General features: G+C 46.1%; 1 protein-coding gene across 3 annotated transcripts in view; it reads left to right on the top strand.

Annotated features, from left to right (window-relative positions):
- MIB2 (MIB E3 ubiquitin protein ligase 2) overlaps positions 1-16,434 on the top strand; it is a 304,417-nt gene that overhangs the window by 111,239 nt on the left and 176,744 nt on the right. The window lies entirely within an intron of this gene.

Genomic DNA, 16,434 nt, shown 5'->3' with positions numbered 1-16,434 from the left:
CCACCGGCTAGACATTCTTACACCGGACCCTCCTTGCAGTCCTTTCGTGTGGTAAGGTTCAGAGGCAGGGGCCGAGGGGTCTCCACCACTTCCAGAGGAGCTCATGGTAAGTCCCGTAAACCTGCAACTGCCGTCTCCCTGGACCAGACCACCGGATCCCCTGCCGCTAAGCCTTCCGCGTGACGGCCCCAGCAGCAAGGCGACTTTCAGGTAGGTGCTCGCCTTCAATGTGAAGTCCTGCCGGGATCCTTGGGTGAAGGACCTCTTTCTCACGGATACCGGCTGGAATTTCAAACACTCCCTCCTCTCAGGTTTTTCAAGTCGGACTTACCAGCTTTACCCGCAGCGAAAGTTACCTTACAAGGGGCTATTCAAAAACTTTTGCAGACAGGGGTGGTAGTTCCTGTACCTCCTCCGTTACGCAGCAGGGGGTTTTACTCCAGTCTTTTTGTCGTTCCCAAGCCAGACGGTTCAGTGCGCCCCATCTTGAATCTGAAGTCTCTCAACCCATATCTGTGGGTGTTCAAATTCAAGAGGGAGTCTCTGAGGGCGGTGGTATCTGCTCTGGAGGTGGGGGAGTTCCTGGTGTCTCTGGATGTCAAGTATGCTTATCTACACATTCCCATGTGGCCCCCTCATCAGGCTTACCTCAGGTTCGTCATCTTGGATGACCATTTCCAGTTTCAGGCCTTACCCTTTGGATTATCCACAGCTCCGAGTGTCGTCACCAAGGTCATGGCGGAGATGATGCTGCAGCTGTGCATGATGAGTGTGAACATAGGGCGTCATTCCGAGTTGATCGTAGCTGTGCTAAATTTAGCACAGCTACGATCATGAACTCAGACATGCGGGGGGACGCCCAGCACAGGGCTAGTCCGCCCCGCATGTCAGTGTCAGGTTCTCACCTGCATATGCATCAGGAAGTGACCCTATCTCCGAAACACCAGATTTCTCTATTATGGTGGCTTCAAATTCCTCACCAGGTAGAGGGCAGAAGTTTCAATCTCCACTCATGGATTCTGCTGATAATGGATGCCAGCCTCCGGGGTTGGGTAGCAGTGACCCAAGGGGCCCAGTTCCAAGGGTTATGGTCAGTTCAGAAATCAGCTTTACCGATAAACATCCTGGAACTCAAGGCAGTTTACTATGCTCTTCTTCAAGCCTCCCATATCCTGAAGGGTCAGGCGATCCAGGTTCAATCGGACAACTCCACGGCGGTGGTGTATATAAACCGACAAGGTGGAAAAAGAAGCAGAGCGGCAATGCGAGAGGTGTCAAAAATCCTCCTCTGGGCGGAGGCCAACGCAAGGGCCATCTCAGCCATATTCATTCCAGGAGTGGACAACTGGGAAGCAGACTTCCTCAGCAGGCGTGACCTACATCCGGGGGGAATGGGGCCTAGATCCCCAGGTGTTTCAACAGTTAATTCACCAGTGGGGCTGTTCGCAGATAGATCTGATGGCTTCTCATCTCAACAAGAAGCTATGCCATTACTGTTCCAGAACGAGGGATCCACAGGCTGTAGCAGTGGATGCGCTGATGACACCATGGATGTACCAGTTTGTGTACCTGTTCCCTCCTCTACCGCTGATCCCAAGGGTGCTAAAAAGGCTAAGAAGGGAAAGCGTTCTGGCAATTTTAATTGCCCCGGATTGGCCTCGACGGGCGTGGTAATCGGATCTCCTGGCCATGGCTCTGGAGGATCCCTGGCCTCTGCCACTCCAAGACGATCCTCTTCAGCAAGGTCCGTTTGTTTATCCAGACTTACAGCGGCTATGTTTGAGAGAAGTTGAGAGGGAGATTCTAGCAAGAAAGGATTTCCCTCTCTGTTTTTTTCCACCATGGTCCAGGCCAGGAAGATGGTTACGTGGAAACATTATCATGATATCTGGAAAAAAGTATGTTTCCTGGTGTGAAAGTAGGAAGGTTTCTCCCGAGGAATGTAGAATTGGTCGTTGTCTACTCTTCCTGCAAGCGGGAGTGGATATGGGCATACTTTTAGGCTCTATCAAAGTCCAGATTTCGGTGCTCTCTATTTTCTTCTGGAAACAACTTGCCATGTTGCCTGAAGTACAGACTTTCCTGAAGGGTGTTCTGCATATGCAACTGCCCTTTGTACCGCCCACGGCTCCGTTGGACCTCAATGTGGTTCTGTCCTTTCTCCAATCGGATTGATTTGAACCCTTACATAGGGCGGAGTTAAAATTTCTCACCTGGAAGACGGTGATGTTATTGGCTATGGCGTCTGCCAGACGTGTCTCTGAATTAGGGGCCTTATCCTGTAAGAGCCCTTATTTGATTTTTCATGCAGACAGGGTGGAATTTAGGACCTGTCCCCAGTTTTTGCCAAAAGTGGTGTCAGCATTTCATGTGAATCAGCCTATTGTGATTCCAGTGCTGTCTGACGCTTCCGTTGGTCCTGAATCCTTGGATGTGGTCAGGGCTCTGAAGATTTATGTCAAAAGGACGGCCCATCATCAGAAATCTGACTCGCTGTTTGTCCTTTATGATGCCTGAAAAAATAGAAGAAAAAAGAAAGACACTATGCTGGGGCACTCTTATTAAAAATTCATAGACATTAAAATGTAACTTTTATTAAGGATCATATAAAATATAGTGTGACAACCAAAAATTATTTTAAATATTTCTGTGCATGTATATCTACACATACAGTAACAGTAAATACTGCCAAGGTGAAAATTTTTCTCTAGGTATTTTAGTGATGCCTCCAAGATTGGTCGGCCAGCTTCTAAGCAATCTATTGCTCATTGGCTCTGGTTGACCATTCAACAGGCCTATGTTTCGGCGACTCTACCTTTGCCGATGTCTGTTCAGGCTCACTCAACGAGGTCGGTGGGCTCCTCCTGGGTGGCTGCCTGGGGTGTATCGGCCCTGCAGTTGTGCTGATCTGCGACTTGGTCTGGTCCGACCACGTTTAAGTTCTTTCGGTTCGTTACCTTGGCCAAGGTTGACCTTCAGTTTGGTCAGGCAGTTTTACAGGGTTCTCAGCACTCTCCCACCCGTTTGGTAGCTTTGGGACTTTCCCATGGTACTAAAGTACAAGACCCCAGTATCTACTAGGACGTAAGAGAAAATAGGAATTTGATACCTACCGGTAATTCCTTTTCTCCTAGTCCGTAGTGGATACCGGGCGCCCGCCTCAGTGCTTCGTTACTGCTTACCTGTGTAAGTATTTGGTTGGACCGGCGTTGTGGTCCCGTTATGTTGTTGGGATAGCCTTGCTATCTGGGTTAGGTTGGTGTTGCTACCCTCTGTTCTGGCTAGCGCCCTCCTTACGTTCATGGTTGTGTGTTGGCTTGTTGCCTCACTGCAGTTGTATTGTTCTTCTCTCATGATATATCCGTCTGCTCGGGCACAGTTTTCCTAGGCCGAGTCTGGCAGGAGGGGCATAGAGGGGAGGAGCCAGCACACACATACACACACTAAAAGTTTTAAAGTTAAAAATAGTTTTTAGAGCGCTTGACTATGTAATAAATTATGCGTCTGCGCAAAACCTGTGAATAAAAGCATGGTTAAATGAATGTAAACAGCTCTTTAATTGATTAATGAATGTCCATATGAAGAGGGGGTTCCCTTGGTGCCGTTTTCAAATAGAGCCGCAGGTACTTTTACGATCCCTACCTATCCCTGTCTAAAGGTACCTGTAACGCTGACCAACTGTATCTCCTGTCAGCACTTTCCCTCAGCACGGCAGTGTGTTGTAGCGCTGGCGGCTGATTCCCTCTGTGTGCGGTTCTCCGTTCGCCCGGCAGCGGGTGGCGGCTAGCATATTCACAATCTCCTCTGCTGTTTCTTTTCAGCCAACGCATTTCAAGCACAAAGACCTTTGTCTAGGATGAATTGCTGGACATTGTAGTCCCCTCTTTATAAAATTTTATATATATATATATATATATATATATATCTTAGAATGCGCATTACCACTAATATTTCCTATATTAAATAGGAAAAGAAAGATGGAGGAATTCTCCTAAAACAGGAACATAAGGCAGCCGCCGTTTTTAACATTAATTTCCGTTTCTCTGAATAATTTTTTTTTTTTTAAATAAAAACCAACACACTGCCGCACTGAGGGAAAGCGCTGACAGGAGATACAGTTGGTCAGCGTTACAGGTACCTTTAGACAGGGATAGGAAGGGATCGTAAAAGTACCTGCGGCTCTATTTGAAAATGGCACCAAGGGAACCCCCTCCTCATATGGACATTAATTAATCAATTAAAGAGCTGTTTACATTCATTTAACCATGCTTTTATTCGCAGGTTTTGCGCAGACACATAGGGCCAAATGTAATAGAGTGAGAGTTTCAGAAAGTGAGAGATTTGGTAAGGTTTTTCAGGTGTTTTTTTTTAAGTGGCAATCATTTACACTGCAAAACCAGGTTGATCTTGCTGTGTAAATGATTGCCACTTTAAAAAAAACTGTAAAACCTTACCAAATCTTTCACTTTTTGAAACTCTCACTCTATTACATTTGGCCCATAATTGATTACATAGTCAAGCGCTCTAAAAACAATTTTTATCTTGTCTTATCATTTTTTAAGAGCTGCTAATTTTATATAAACATCATAAGCGCAAGTGATAACTTTTATTATAAACGTTTTAATGTGCCAGGCTCCAGTGTACCCGATCTATACCCCATGGTAATAACATACAAGACCCTAGTATACACTACAGACTAGGAGAAAAGGAATTACCGGTAGGTATCAAATTCCTATTTCTCTAACGTCTTTGAGGATGCTGGGACTCCGTAAGGACCATGGGGAATAGACGGGCTCCGCAGGAGATAGGGCACTTTAAGAAAGCTTTGGACTCTGGGTGTGCACTGGCTCCTCCCTCTATGCCCCTCCTCCAGACCTCAGTTTTACACTGTGCCCAGAGCAGGATGGGTGCACTGCAGAGAGCTCTCTTGAGTTCTCTGCCTAAAACCATTTTTGTTTGAAATTTTTCTCTACTTTTTCTACGTTTTCACAGGGAGCACTGCTGGCAACAAGCTCCCTGTATCGAGGGACTGAGGAGAGAGGAGCAGACCTTCTTATCTAAGATAGGCTTTGCTTCCTCGGTTACTGGACACCATTAGCTCCAGAGGGGATGAACGCAGGTTCTTACTGGGCGTCCACCCCCGGAGCCGCGCGCCGTTCTCCTCACAGAGCTAGAAGAACAGAAGACAGAAGTCGTCAGGCGGCAGAAGCCTTCAGCTTCACGGAGGTTACGCACAGCACTGCAGCTGTGCGTCATTGCTCCCATACACCTCACACACTCCGGTCACTGTAAGGGTGCAGGGCGCAGGGGGGGGGCGCCCTGGGCAGCAATATAAACGCCTCTTATGGCAAAAGACAATATACATGTACAGGTGGGCACTGTACATGTATATAAAAGAGCCCCTGCCATATTTTTGTAAGTTTGAGCGGGACAGAAGCACGCCGCTGAGGGGGCGGGGCTTCTCCCTCAGCACTCACCAGCGCCATTTTCTCTCCACAGCACCGCTGAGAGGAAGCTCCCCGGACTCTCCCCTGCCTACATACGGTGAAGGGGTGTTTAAAAGAGAGGGGGGGGGGGGGGGGCACATAATTGGCAGATAACATATTATACAGCGCTGCTGGGGAAAAACATTATGTGTTGGTCTCCAGGATCATTGCGCTGGGGTGTGTGCTGGCATACTCTCTCTCTGTCTCTCCAAAGGGCCTTGACAGGGATACTGTCTTCAGAAAGGGGTTCCCTGTGTGTGTGAAGTGTGTCGGTACGCGTGTGTCGACATGTTTGAAGAGGAAGGCTCGCTTAATGTGGAGGGGGAGTGCTTGAATATCAGGTCGCCGTCGGCAACGCCGACACCGGAATGGGTGGATATGCTGAATGTCTTGAATGCAAATGTTAATCTATTGCATAAAAGGTTAGACAAGGCAAAGCTAGGGATCAGTCAGATAGCCAGTCCATGCCTGTCCCTGTGGCGCCAGGCCCTTCGGGGTCTCAGAAGAGCACCATATCCCAGATCAATGACACAGATACCGACACAGATACTGACTCTAGTGTCGACTGTGAAGATGCAAAATTACAGCCGAAGGTGGCAAAAGGTATTCGATACATGATTATTGCCATTAAAGAAGTTTTGCATATTACTGAAGAACCCCCGGTCCCTGACACGAGGGTACACATGTATAAAGGGAAAAAGCCTGAAGTCACCTTTCCATCCTCATTTGAACTAAGTGAATTGTGCGAAAAGGCTTGGGAATCTCCGGATAGGAGACCACAAGTTCCCAAAAGGATTCTTATGGCGTATCCTTTTCCACAAACTGATAGGATACGCTGGGAATCTTCGCCTAAAGTAGACAAGGCGCTGACACGTTTGTCCAAAAAGGTGGCACTGCCTTCTCAGGATACGGCTTCCCTCAAGGATCCTGCTGACCGCAGGCAGGAAATTACCTTGAAGCACATTTACACTCATTCAGGTACTATTGCTAGACCGGCTATGGCGTCGGCCTGGGTTTGTAGTGCGGTTGTGGCATGGGCAGATTCCTTATCTACGGAGATTGACACCTTAGATAGGGATGCTATTCAAATGACCATAGAGCATATCAGAGATGCTGCCTTGTATATGAGAGATGCTCAGAGAGACATTTGTTTATTAAGCTCCAGAATAAATGCTATGTCTATTTCTGCTAGGCGGCTCTTGTGGACCCGACAGTGGACGGGAGATGCCGATTCAAAGCGGCATATGGAGTCCTTGCCTTACAAAGGGGAGGAGTTGTTTGGAGACGGCCTCTCGGACCTTGTCTCTACGGCTACGGCTGGTAAGTCGAATTTCTTACCTTATGTCCCCCCGCAGCATACAAAAAAGGCACCTCATTATCAAATGCAGTCCTTTCGTTCCAATAAAAACAAAAAGGTACGGGGATCGTCCTTTGTTGCCAGAGGGAAAGGTAGGGGAAAGAAGCTGCACACAGCTAGTTCCCAAGAGCAAAAGTCCTCCCCTGCCTCTGCAAAGTCCACCGCACAACGCTGGGGCTTCCCGGGGGGAGGCAGATCTAGTGGGGGCTCGTCTTCGGTTTTTCAGCCACGTCTGGGTTCACTCGCAGGTGGATCCCTGGGCATTAGAGATTGTTTCTCAGGGATACAGGCTGGAATTCGAAGACTTGCCTCCTCGCCGGTTTTTCAAATCGGCTCTGCCGGCTTCCCCGTCAGAGAGGGAGCTAGTGTTGGCGGCAATCCAAAAATTGTATATTCAACAGGTGATTGTCACAGTTCCTCATCTCCAGCAAGGAGAGGGATATTACTTGACCCTGTTTGTGGTTCCGAAACCGGACGGTTCGGTCAGACCCATTTTAAACTTAAAATCTCTGAACCTGTACTTGAAGAGGTTCAAGTTCAAGATGGAATCACTCAGGGCGGTCATCGCCAGCCTGGAGGGGGGGGGGGGGGGTTGGATGGTGTCCCTGGACATAAAGGATGCATACCTTCATGTTCCGATATTCCCCCCTCATCAGGCGTTCCTGAGATTTGCAGTGCAGGACTGTCACTACCAATTTCAGACGTTGCCGTTTGGGCTTTCCACGGCCCCGAGGATTTTCACCAAGGTTATGGCGGAAATGATAGTGCTCCTGCGCAGGCAGGGGGTCACAATTATCCCATACTTGGACGATCTCCTCATAAAGGCGAGATCTCGGGAGAAGTTGCTGGACAGCGTGTCTCTGTCCATGAAGACGTTGCAGATACACGGCTGGATTCTCAATATACCGAAGTCCCAGCTAGTCCCTACAACGCGTCTGACCTTTTTGGGCCTGATTCTAGACACAGACCAGAAAAAGGTTTTTCTTCCGATCGAAAAGGTTCAGGAGCTCATAGCCATGAGCTCATAGCCATGGTCAGGAACCTGTTAAAACCAAAAAAGGTTTCAGTGCATCATTGCACGCGGGTCCTGGTGCGAGGACCTTTCAATGGGACCTCTTGGACAAGTGGTCCGGGTCCCATTTACGAATGCATCAAAGGATCACCCTGTCTCCCAGGACCAGGGTATCTCTCCTGTGGTGGCTGAACAGTGCTCACCTGCTAGAGGGTCGCAGGTTCGGCATTCAGGACTGGGTCCTGGTGACCACGGACGCAAGCCTCCGAGGCTGTGGAGCAGTAACACTGGGAAGAAATTTCCAAGGTCTCTGGTCAAACCTATACAACGCCCTGTGTCAAGCGGAGGAATTGCTTCGGAGAAAACCGGTTCTGGCTCATATAAACCGGCAAGGCGGAACAAGGAGCAGAGTGGCCATGGCAGAAGCAACCAGGATTCTACGCTGGGCGGAAGGCCATGTAAGCGCACTATCAGCAGTGTTCATCCCGGAGGTTGACAACTGGGAGGCAGACTTCCTCGGCAGGCACGACCTGCATCCGGGAGAGTGGGGACTTCATCAAGAAGTCTTCGCACAGATCACGGATCGATGGGGACTGCCTCAAATCGACATGATGGCATCCCGTCTCAACAAAAAGCTAAAGCGGTATTGCGCCATGTCAAGGGACCCTCTGGCGGTAGCGGTAGACGCTCTGGTTACTCCTTGGGTGTTCAGATCGGTCTATGTGTTTCCTCCTCTTCCTCTCATACCCAAAGTGTTGAGAATAATAAGAATGAGCAGGGTCAGAACAATTCTCATTGTTCCAGATTGGCCATGGAGGACTTGGTATCCGGAGCTGCAAGAGTTGCTCACAGAAGATCCGTGGCCTCTTCCTCTAAGGCAGGACCTGCTGCGGCAGGGGCCCTGTCTGTTCTAAGACTTACCGCGGCTGCGTTTGACGGCATGGTGGTTGAACGCCGGATCCTAGCGGAAAAAGGAATTCCGGAGGAAGTCATTCCTACCCTGATCAAGGCTAGGAAAGACGTGACGTTAAAACATTATCACCGTATATGGCGGAAATATGTATCTTGGTGTGAGGCCAGAGCTGCTCCTATGGAGGAGTTCCATTTGGGCCGTCTGCTTCACTTCCTTCAAACAGGAATGACTTTGGGCCTAAAATTAGGGTCCATAAAGGTCCAAATTTCGGCCTTATCCATTTTCTTTCAAAGAGAATTAGCCTCTCTTCCTGAAGTACAGACTTTTGTGAAGGGGGTGCTGCATATTCAGCCTCCCTTTGTGCCTCCGGTGGCGCCTTGGGATCTTAACGTGGTGTTACGTTTCCTCAAGTCACCTTGGTTTGAACCACTCAAAACTGTGGAGTTGAAATACCTCACGTGGAAAGTGGTCATGTTGTTGGCATTAGCTTCGGCTAGACGTGTTTCAGAATTGGCGGCTTTATCACATGAAAGCCCATGCTTGGTTTTTCACGTGGATAGGGCAGAGTTGAGGACTCGTCCTCAATTTCTGCCAAAGGTGGTCTCATCTTTTCATATGAACCAACCTATTGTCGTGCCTGTGGCTACACGGGACTTGGAGGATTCCGAGTCCCTGGATGTGGTCAGGGCTTTGAAGATTTATGTGACCAGAACGGCTAGAATCAGGAAGACTGAAGCTCTGTTTGTTCTGTATGCGGCCAACAAGGTTGGCGCTCCTGCTTCAAAGCAGACTATTGCTCGCTGGATCTGTAACACGATTCAGCAGGCGCATTCTACGGCAGGATTGCCGTTACCGAAATCGGTTAAGGCCCATTCCACTAGGAAAGTGGGCTCTTCTTGGGCGGCTGCCCGAGGGGTCTCGGCATTACAGTTGTGCCGAGCAGCTACTTGGTCGGGGTCTAACACCTTTGCAAAGTTCTATAAGTTTGATACCCTGGCTGAGGAGCACCTCCTGTTTGCTCAATCGGTGCTGCAGAGTCATCCGCACTCTCCCGCCCGTTTGGGAGCTTTGGTATAATCCCCATGGTCCTTACGGAGTCCCAGCATCCTCAAGGACGTTAGAGAAAATAAGATTTTACTTACCGGTAAATCTATTTCTCGTAGTCCGTAGAGGATGCTGGGCGCCCGTCCCAAGTGCGGACTTCTTCTGCAAGACTTGTATATAGTTATTGCTTGCATAAGGGTTATGTTATAGTGTATCGGTTGAACCGTGGCTATGTTGTTGTTCATACTGTTAACTGGGTAGTTTATCACAAGTTATACGGTGTGATTGGTGCGGCTGGTATGGATCTCGCCCTTAGATTTACAAAAATCCTTCCTCGTACTGTCCATCTCCTCTGGGCACAGTTTCCCTAACTGAGGTCTGGAGGAGGGGCATAAAGGGAGGAGCCAGTGCACACCCAGAGTCCAAAGCTTTCTTAAAGTGCCCATGTCTCCTGCGGAGCCCTTCTATTCCCCATGGTCCTTACGGAGTCCCAGCATCCTCTACGGACTACGAGAAATAGATTTACCGGTAAGTAAAACTTATTTATTGTGCCTATGTAGCAAAAACAAAGATTTACTATTGCTGCTTATTGCAGTGACAGAAGAGCTTGTATCACCGTATGTACACTGTACTTACCTGATACTGCGCTCCCCTGCAATAGTGGCTGGCAGTGGTAAAAGGTATCTAACTGCTTTGTAAGCAATTCCTGTATGTATTTGCTAATTTGTGAACTGGACTTGGGCTTCCAGATCCACTTTCAACAACAAATATATAGGCTATATACACATACAGTATACAGAGAGACAGATGGGCTCATTTATCAATAATTACATATAAAGTGCGATCTGGGCGTGATGTTATCACCAAAAATAGCGTGTGTTTCAGAATCAGGCCCATATAGTGTGTGACTCAGAATCAGGCCCATATAGTGTGTGACTCAGAATCAAGCCCACATAGAGTGTGACTCAAAATCAGACACGTGTGTCTCAGAATCAGGCCCACATAGCGTGTGATTCAGAATCAGGCCCATATAGCGTGTGACTCAGAATCAGGCCCATTTAGTGTGTGACTCAGAATGAGGCCCACACAGCTTGTGTCTCAGAATGAGGCCCACATAGCTTGTGTCTCAGAATCAGGCCCACATAGCTGGTGTCTCAGAATCAGGCCCATATAGTGTGTGACTCAGAATGAGGCCCACACAGCTTGTGTTTTAGAATGAGGCCCACACAGCTTGTGTCTCAGAATGAGGCCCACATAGCTTGTGTCTCAGAATGAGGCCCACATAATGTGTGTCTCAGAATCATGCCCACATAGCTGGTGTCTCAGAATCAGGCCCACATAGCTTGTGTCTCAGAATCAGGCCCATATAGTGTGTGTCTCAGAATGAGGCCCACATAGCTTGTGTCTCAGAATGAGGCCCACATAAAGTGTGTCTCAGAATCAAGCCCAATGTGTTTACAACAAATATTTAAAAAAAAAAATTCTTTAAGCCTTTTTTTGTTTAATATTAATACTGTGAAACACTACTACGTATTAGAAATCTTTCTCAACCATGTTTTAATGTTTTCTAACATTAATAATCCAAAGTTATTAGGCTGAGATTATTTATTTTACACCTTTCAATAAAACCAATTTTTGACTGCTTATTATACTTATTACATCTGAATATATGTAGATACAGTACACTAAACATATTAAAACATACGAAGTACACTCAGAGACATCTCATAAGGACTGAAGGTTTTAAATTGAAATAAACATAAAGGAGATTAAACTATGAGCTGTTTCTCTGTGTATTGCCTCTTTAATGGTTTGGACTTGAGGCATCACGGATGGCGTAATGGTTAGTATTACTGTGGAACAGTACAGGTCATGGGTTTGATTCCCACCATAACCCTAACTTTGCGGCGTTTGTATAATCTTCCCGTGCTTGTGTGAGTTCCTCCGAGTACTCCGGTTTCCTCCCACAATCCAAAAATATACTGGTAGGTTAATTGGCTCCTGACAAAATTTACCCTAGCGTGAACTTGTGTGCGTGTATTTGTGATAGGAATATAGATTATAAGCTCCACTGGGGCAGGGACTGATGTGAGTGCCCAAATATTCTCTTTAAAAGTGCTGTGGAGTATGTGTGCGCTATATAAATAACTTGTTTACCCCCCCCCCTTTTTTTAAACTTATTTATTTAAGATTTTAGAATGCAAAAACAAAGTTACAACAATACGTGCAAAGGCATGAAAGACATCATGAGGAACGTATGGGAGTTATTTACCCTTTAAGATTTTGAATGTTAGTTGTGGTTTTATTCTGTCTTATAAGATTGTTAGAAGAGTAGTTTGTGGAGTCTTTGCTGATGTTAGGCAGACTTAGTACCTCTCTTATCTAATACCAGGGCGATTCCGCCCCTTATAATCAGTGACGTGAGCCTCACCTGTCAGACTGCAGTATACTCCAGAGTTTTGACTATAACGATGATTTGACCTAATACAAAGAAGATAAATAAGACTTATAAATACCAAAGTTGTATTGGGACAAATCTCATGATTGGAAAGTCAATCTAGAGGGTTATACGCTGTTCAGGAGAGAGAAATTAAATATACGGGGCGAAGGGGTATGTCTTTATGTAAAGCCGTTATAAAACCTGACATACGGGAAGATATTCACGAGGGGACTGTAAATACTGTTGAGACATTATGGGTAGAAATTGCATGTGGGGGAAGGGGAACAAGAAAAGATAGTACAGGGGCTATTCTACAAGCCACCGGGTATTAATGTATCTGATGAGGAAATGTTACTGAAGCAAATTGAAAAAGCAGCAGGAGTAGGAGACGTAATAGTGATGGGAGATTTTAACTATCTGGAGATAAACTGGACAAACGATTCATGTGATACTGCTAGGGGTAATATGTTTTTAAACACACTAAATGATAACTACTTACTTCAACTAATTGAGGAACCAACTTGGTACAATGCAATCTTAGACCTGGTATTAACTAACAATGGGGAAATTATATCAAATATTATAGTAGGGGAACCCATGGGAAACAGCGATCACAATATGGTCACATTCAAATCAGTTTTCATAAGCAGTCCTATATTTGCTCAACTAGGACTCTAAACTTTAGCAAAGCCAACTTTGACATGATGACGGAAGCTTTAAGGGACATTGAATGGGAAATTTTGTTTCAAGGAAAAAATACTATGGAGAAATGGGAGGTATTAAAATCACTGCTCACTAATAATACTTGTAAATTTATTCCCGTGGGCAGCAAACAAAGGACTAAAAATTCCAAACCAATGTGGCTTAACAAGAAGATTAAGGAACTAATGGGCAAAAAAAGGCGAGCATTAAAAAAATACAAATCAGACGGGAGTCAATCCAGCACTATAGGGATTGTAACAAAATATGCAAATAGGAAATAAGAGCAGCTAAAGTAGAAACTGAAAAGCTAGTAGCAAAGGAAAGCATATCAAACCCCCAAATGTTTTTAAATATATCAACAGCAAAAGATTAAAGGAGGAGAGTATAGGCCCTTTAAAGGACAAGCTTGGAGTCTTAATCAAAAACGATAATGACATAACGGACAAATTAAATGAGTTTTTCTCATCGGTATTCACAAGAGAGGACTAGATGATGGGAACTCACTTCACATAGTGCTGAAGTGAGCGGCCTGCATGTAGGCTCAATCTAGCACCGGCGATAGCGATATCGCTGGGGGGCATACAAACGGAAGATCCGTGCTTAACTTCTAAGCAATCCAGTTAGATTTTTAACACACAATCGCAACAAAGATAATGTCTCACTACTAAATGCTTATTTAAGTGAGGAAGTAGCATGTGACAGATTAAAAGAAATTAAGATTAATAAATCACCTGGTCCTGACGGAATTCACCCAAGGGTTCTCATGGAGGTTCACCCCGAACTAGCAAGACCGCTATTTTTGTTCTTCAATGACTTACTAACAACAGGCATGGTTCCCAAAGGAAATAGTGTCAATATTCAAAAAGGGAAGTAAAGCTGAACCGGCTAATTATAGACCAGTTAGTCTTACATCTATAGTGGGGAAAGTACTGGAAGGTATTCTAAGGGATAGTATACAGAAGTTCATTGAAGCCAATAAGTTTATTAATAGGAACCAACATGGATTTGTGAAGGATAGGTCATGTCAAACAAATTTACTAGGCTTTTATGAAATGATTAGTGCGAACCTAGATCAGGGTAAAGAGGTGCATGTAATATTTTTAGACTTTGCTAAAGCTTTCAATACAGTACCACACATGAGACTTATCTATAAGTTACAAGAACTAGGGCTAGGGAGCACAATATGCACTTGGGTTAGAAATTGGTTAGATAATAGAGAGCAGCTCGTTGTGGTAAATGGAACTTTTTCAAATTGGACTGAAGTACTAAGTGACGTGCCACAAGGGTCTGTACTTGGACCACTATTGTTCAACATTTTTATTCATGATCTAGCAGTAGATCTGGAGAGCCTGGGGTCAATTTTTGCAGACGACACCATATTGTGTAAGGTTATAAATACGTAGGGAGATGCTGAATTTCTTCAGAACGACTTAGTCAGACTGGAAGCATGGGCAGCAAAATGGAGAATGAGCTTCAATACAGACAAGTATAAGGTAATGCACTTTGGTAGCAAGAACAAAAATAACACCTACAGTACATACTAAATGGGGTAAAATTAGGTGATTCTGTACTGGAAAAAGTCTTAGGTGTTTACATACATAGCAAACTAAGCAGCAGTACCCAAAGTAGGATTGCAGCAAAGAAGGCTAACAAGGTATTAGCATGTATAAAGTAGGAAATTGACGCAAGGGGTGGGAGTGTTATACTCCCATTATATAAATCCCTAGTGAGGCCACATCTTGAATACTGTGCACAATTTTGGGCACCATACTACAAAAAGGATATCCTGGAACTAGAAAAGGTTCAGAGGCGGGTGACCAAACTAATTAAGGGGATGGAGACGCTGGAATACGAGGAAAGGCTTGCAAGGCTTGGCATGTTTACACAGGAAAAGAGGAGACTTAGGGGGTCATTCCCTTCACATGTCGGTGCTGCCCCCCCCACCCCCCACCCTCGCCCCCCCCCCCCCCCCCCGCAGAAGTGCAAAGGCATCGCACAGCGGCGATGCCTTTGCACTTCAAAAGTAGCTCCCGACCAGCGCAGCTTTAGCGTGCTGGACGGGAGCTACTCATTGCTCTTCGGCCCGCAGCGGCTGCTTGTGACGTCACGCAGCCGCTGCAGCCCACCCCCGTTCGGTCCGGCCATGCCTGCGTTGGCCGGACCACGCCCACAAAATGGTGGGCAAACGCCGCCGTTCTGCCCACCCCCGCCCAGCGACCACCTCTGCCTGTCAATCAGGCAGAGGCGATCGTAGCGGCCCGACAGCGCATGCGCAGTTCTGACCCAATCGCACCGCTGTGATAAACTGCAGCGTGCGATCGGGTCAGAATGACCCCCTAAGAAGGGACATGATCAACATTTACAAATATATAAGGGACAATAAACAGAGCTTGCAGGGGATCTGTTTTTGAGAAGATCAACACAGAGGACACGTGGACACCCGCTTAGGTTAGAGAAGAGGAGATTTCGCACACAGACGTAAAGGTTTCTTCACAGTAAGGACAATACGTGTTTGGAATTCCCTGCCTGAGAGAGTAGTAATGGCGGACTTAGGTTCAGGCTGCGGGAAGGGAGGGTTGGGGGGGTATTGGCAGAGGGTAAGTATACTTACGTAGCCCCTGTCGGGATTCTCTCCATCGGGATGCTGCGATGAGTGTTCTGACTAAGGGCACCCCGAATGGGGTCACAGCCGTTTTAGTCTTATTATCTTTGTATTATTCCACTCATTTTTATAGTCAAAACTCACCACCAAATCATATACTGTATGTGTGTATAAATCTGGCTCTGATTCTAGCCAGTGCCTACCCAGCCACTGACTGCAACACACCTTGCTACGTACAATAGGCTTTTTTTAAGAATTCACAGCGCCATGTCTGTAGTCACAGTTTAATAAAAAATAAACAGTGTTAAAAAAAAAAAAGTGTTTAAAATTTAATCAACCAAGGTTGATTAAACCAGCCAACCCCAGTTTACATTGCCATGACAGTGAACAGGGGCAATATGTTGATGTGAAAAAGATAAAAATGCAGCTAACAATGTGGTTAGTATAAGACAGCTGGTCCTTCTGTTCTCTTTTCCTCCTGTAACTTTACTTTGCTATTTGTACTGAGAAAACATATTTCATACTGCATTTCTAAGTGCATCCTGCCGATGTGCTGCAGTACAGATTACATACAGGACGGCACACTGAAATGACATTCCTGTCACTGGCTTGCCTCTGTTTGTTTTAGCCTTATTGCTTCAGTGAACTGCACATTATTCAATCTATCTGTTATTTGACTTTTCCTCTTTGTTTGCTCAGATTTTGCTGTCATATTGAGGGTTGCAGTGTCTGCTGGACATGATATGTGACCATAACAGCAAGTGCAGTTTTAGCATGTCATCTGCCTTTATTTATTCTTCTAGTGTTTTGTGAGGTTCATCCATCCTGCAGGCCAGTGTGACTGTATAGTGATCTGGTACTGTGTCAGAGATTGATGC

The sequence above is a fragment of the Pseudophryne corroboree genome, chromosome 10 (assembly GCF_028390025.1).
Source record: "Pseudophryne corroboree isolate aPseCor3 chromosome 10, aPseCor3.hap2, whole genome shotgun sequence".
In the NCBI taxonomy this organism is placed as follows: Eukaryota; Metazoa; Chordata; class Amphibia; order Anura; family Myobatrachidae; genus Pseudophryne; species Pseudophryne corroboree.
The sequence above is the reverse complement of the archived record's forward strand: the minus strand, read 5'-3'. Positions and strand labels throughout refer to the sequence as shown.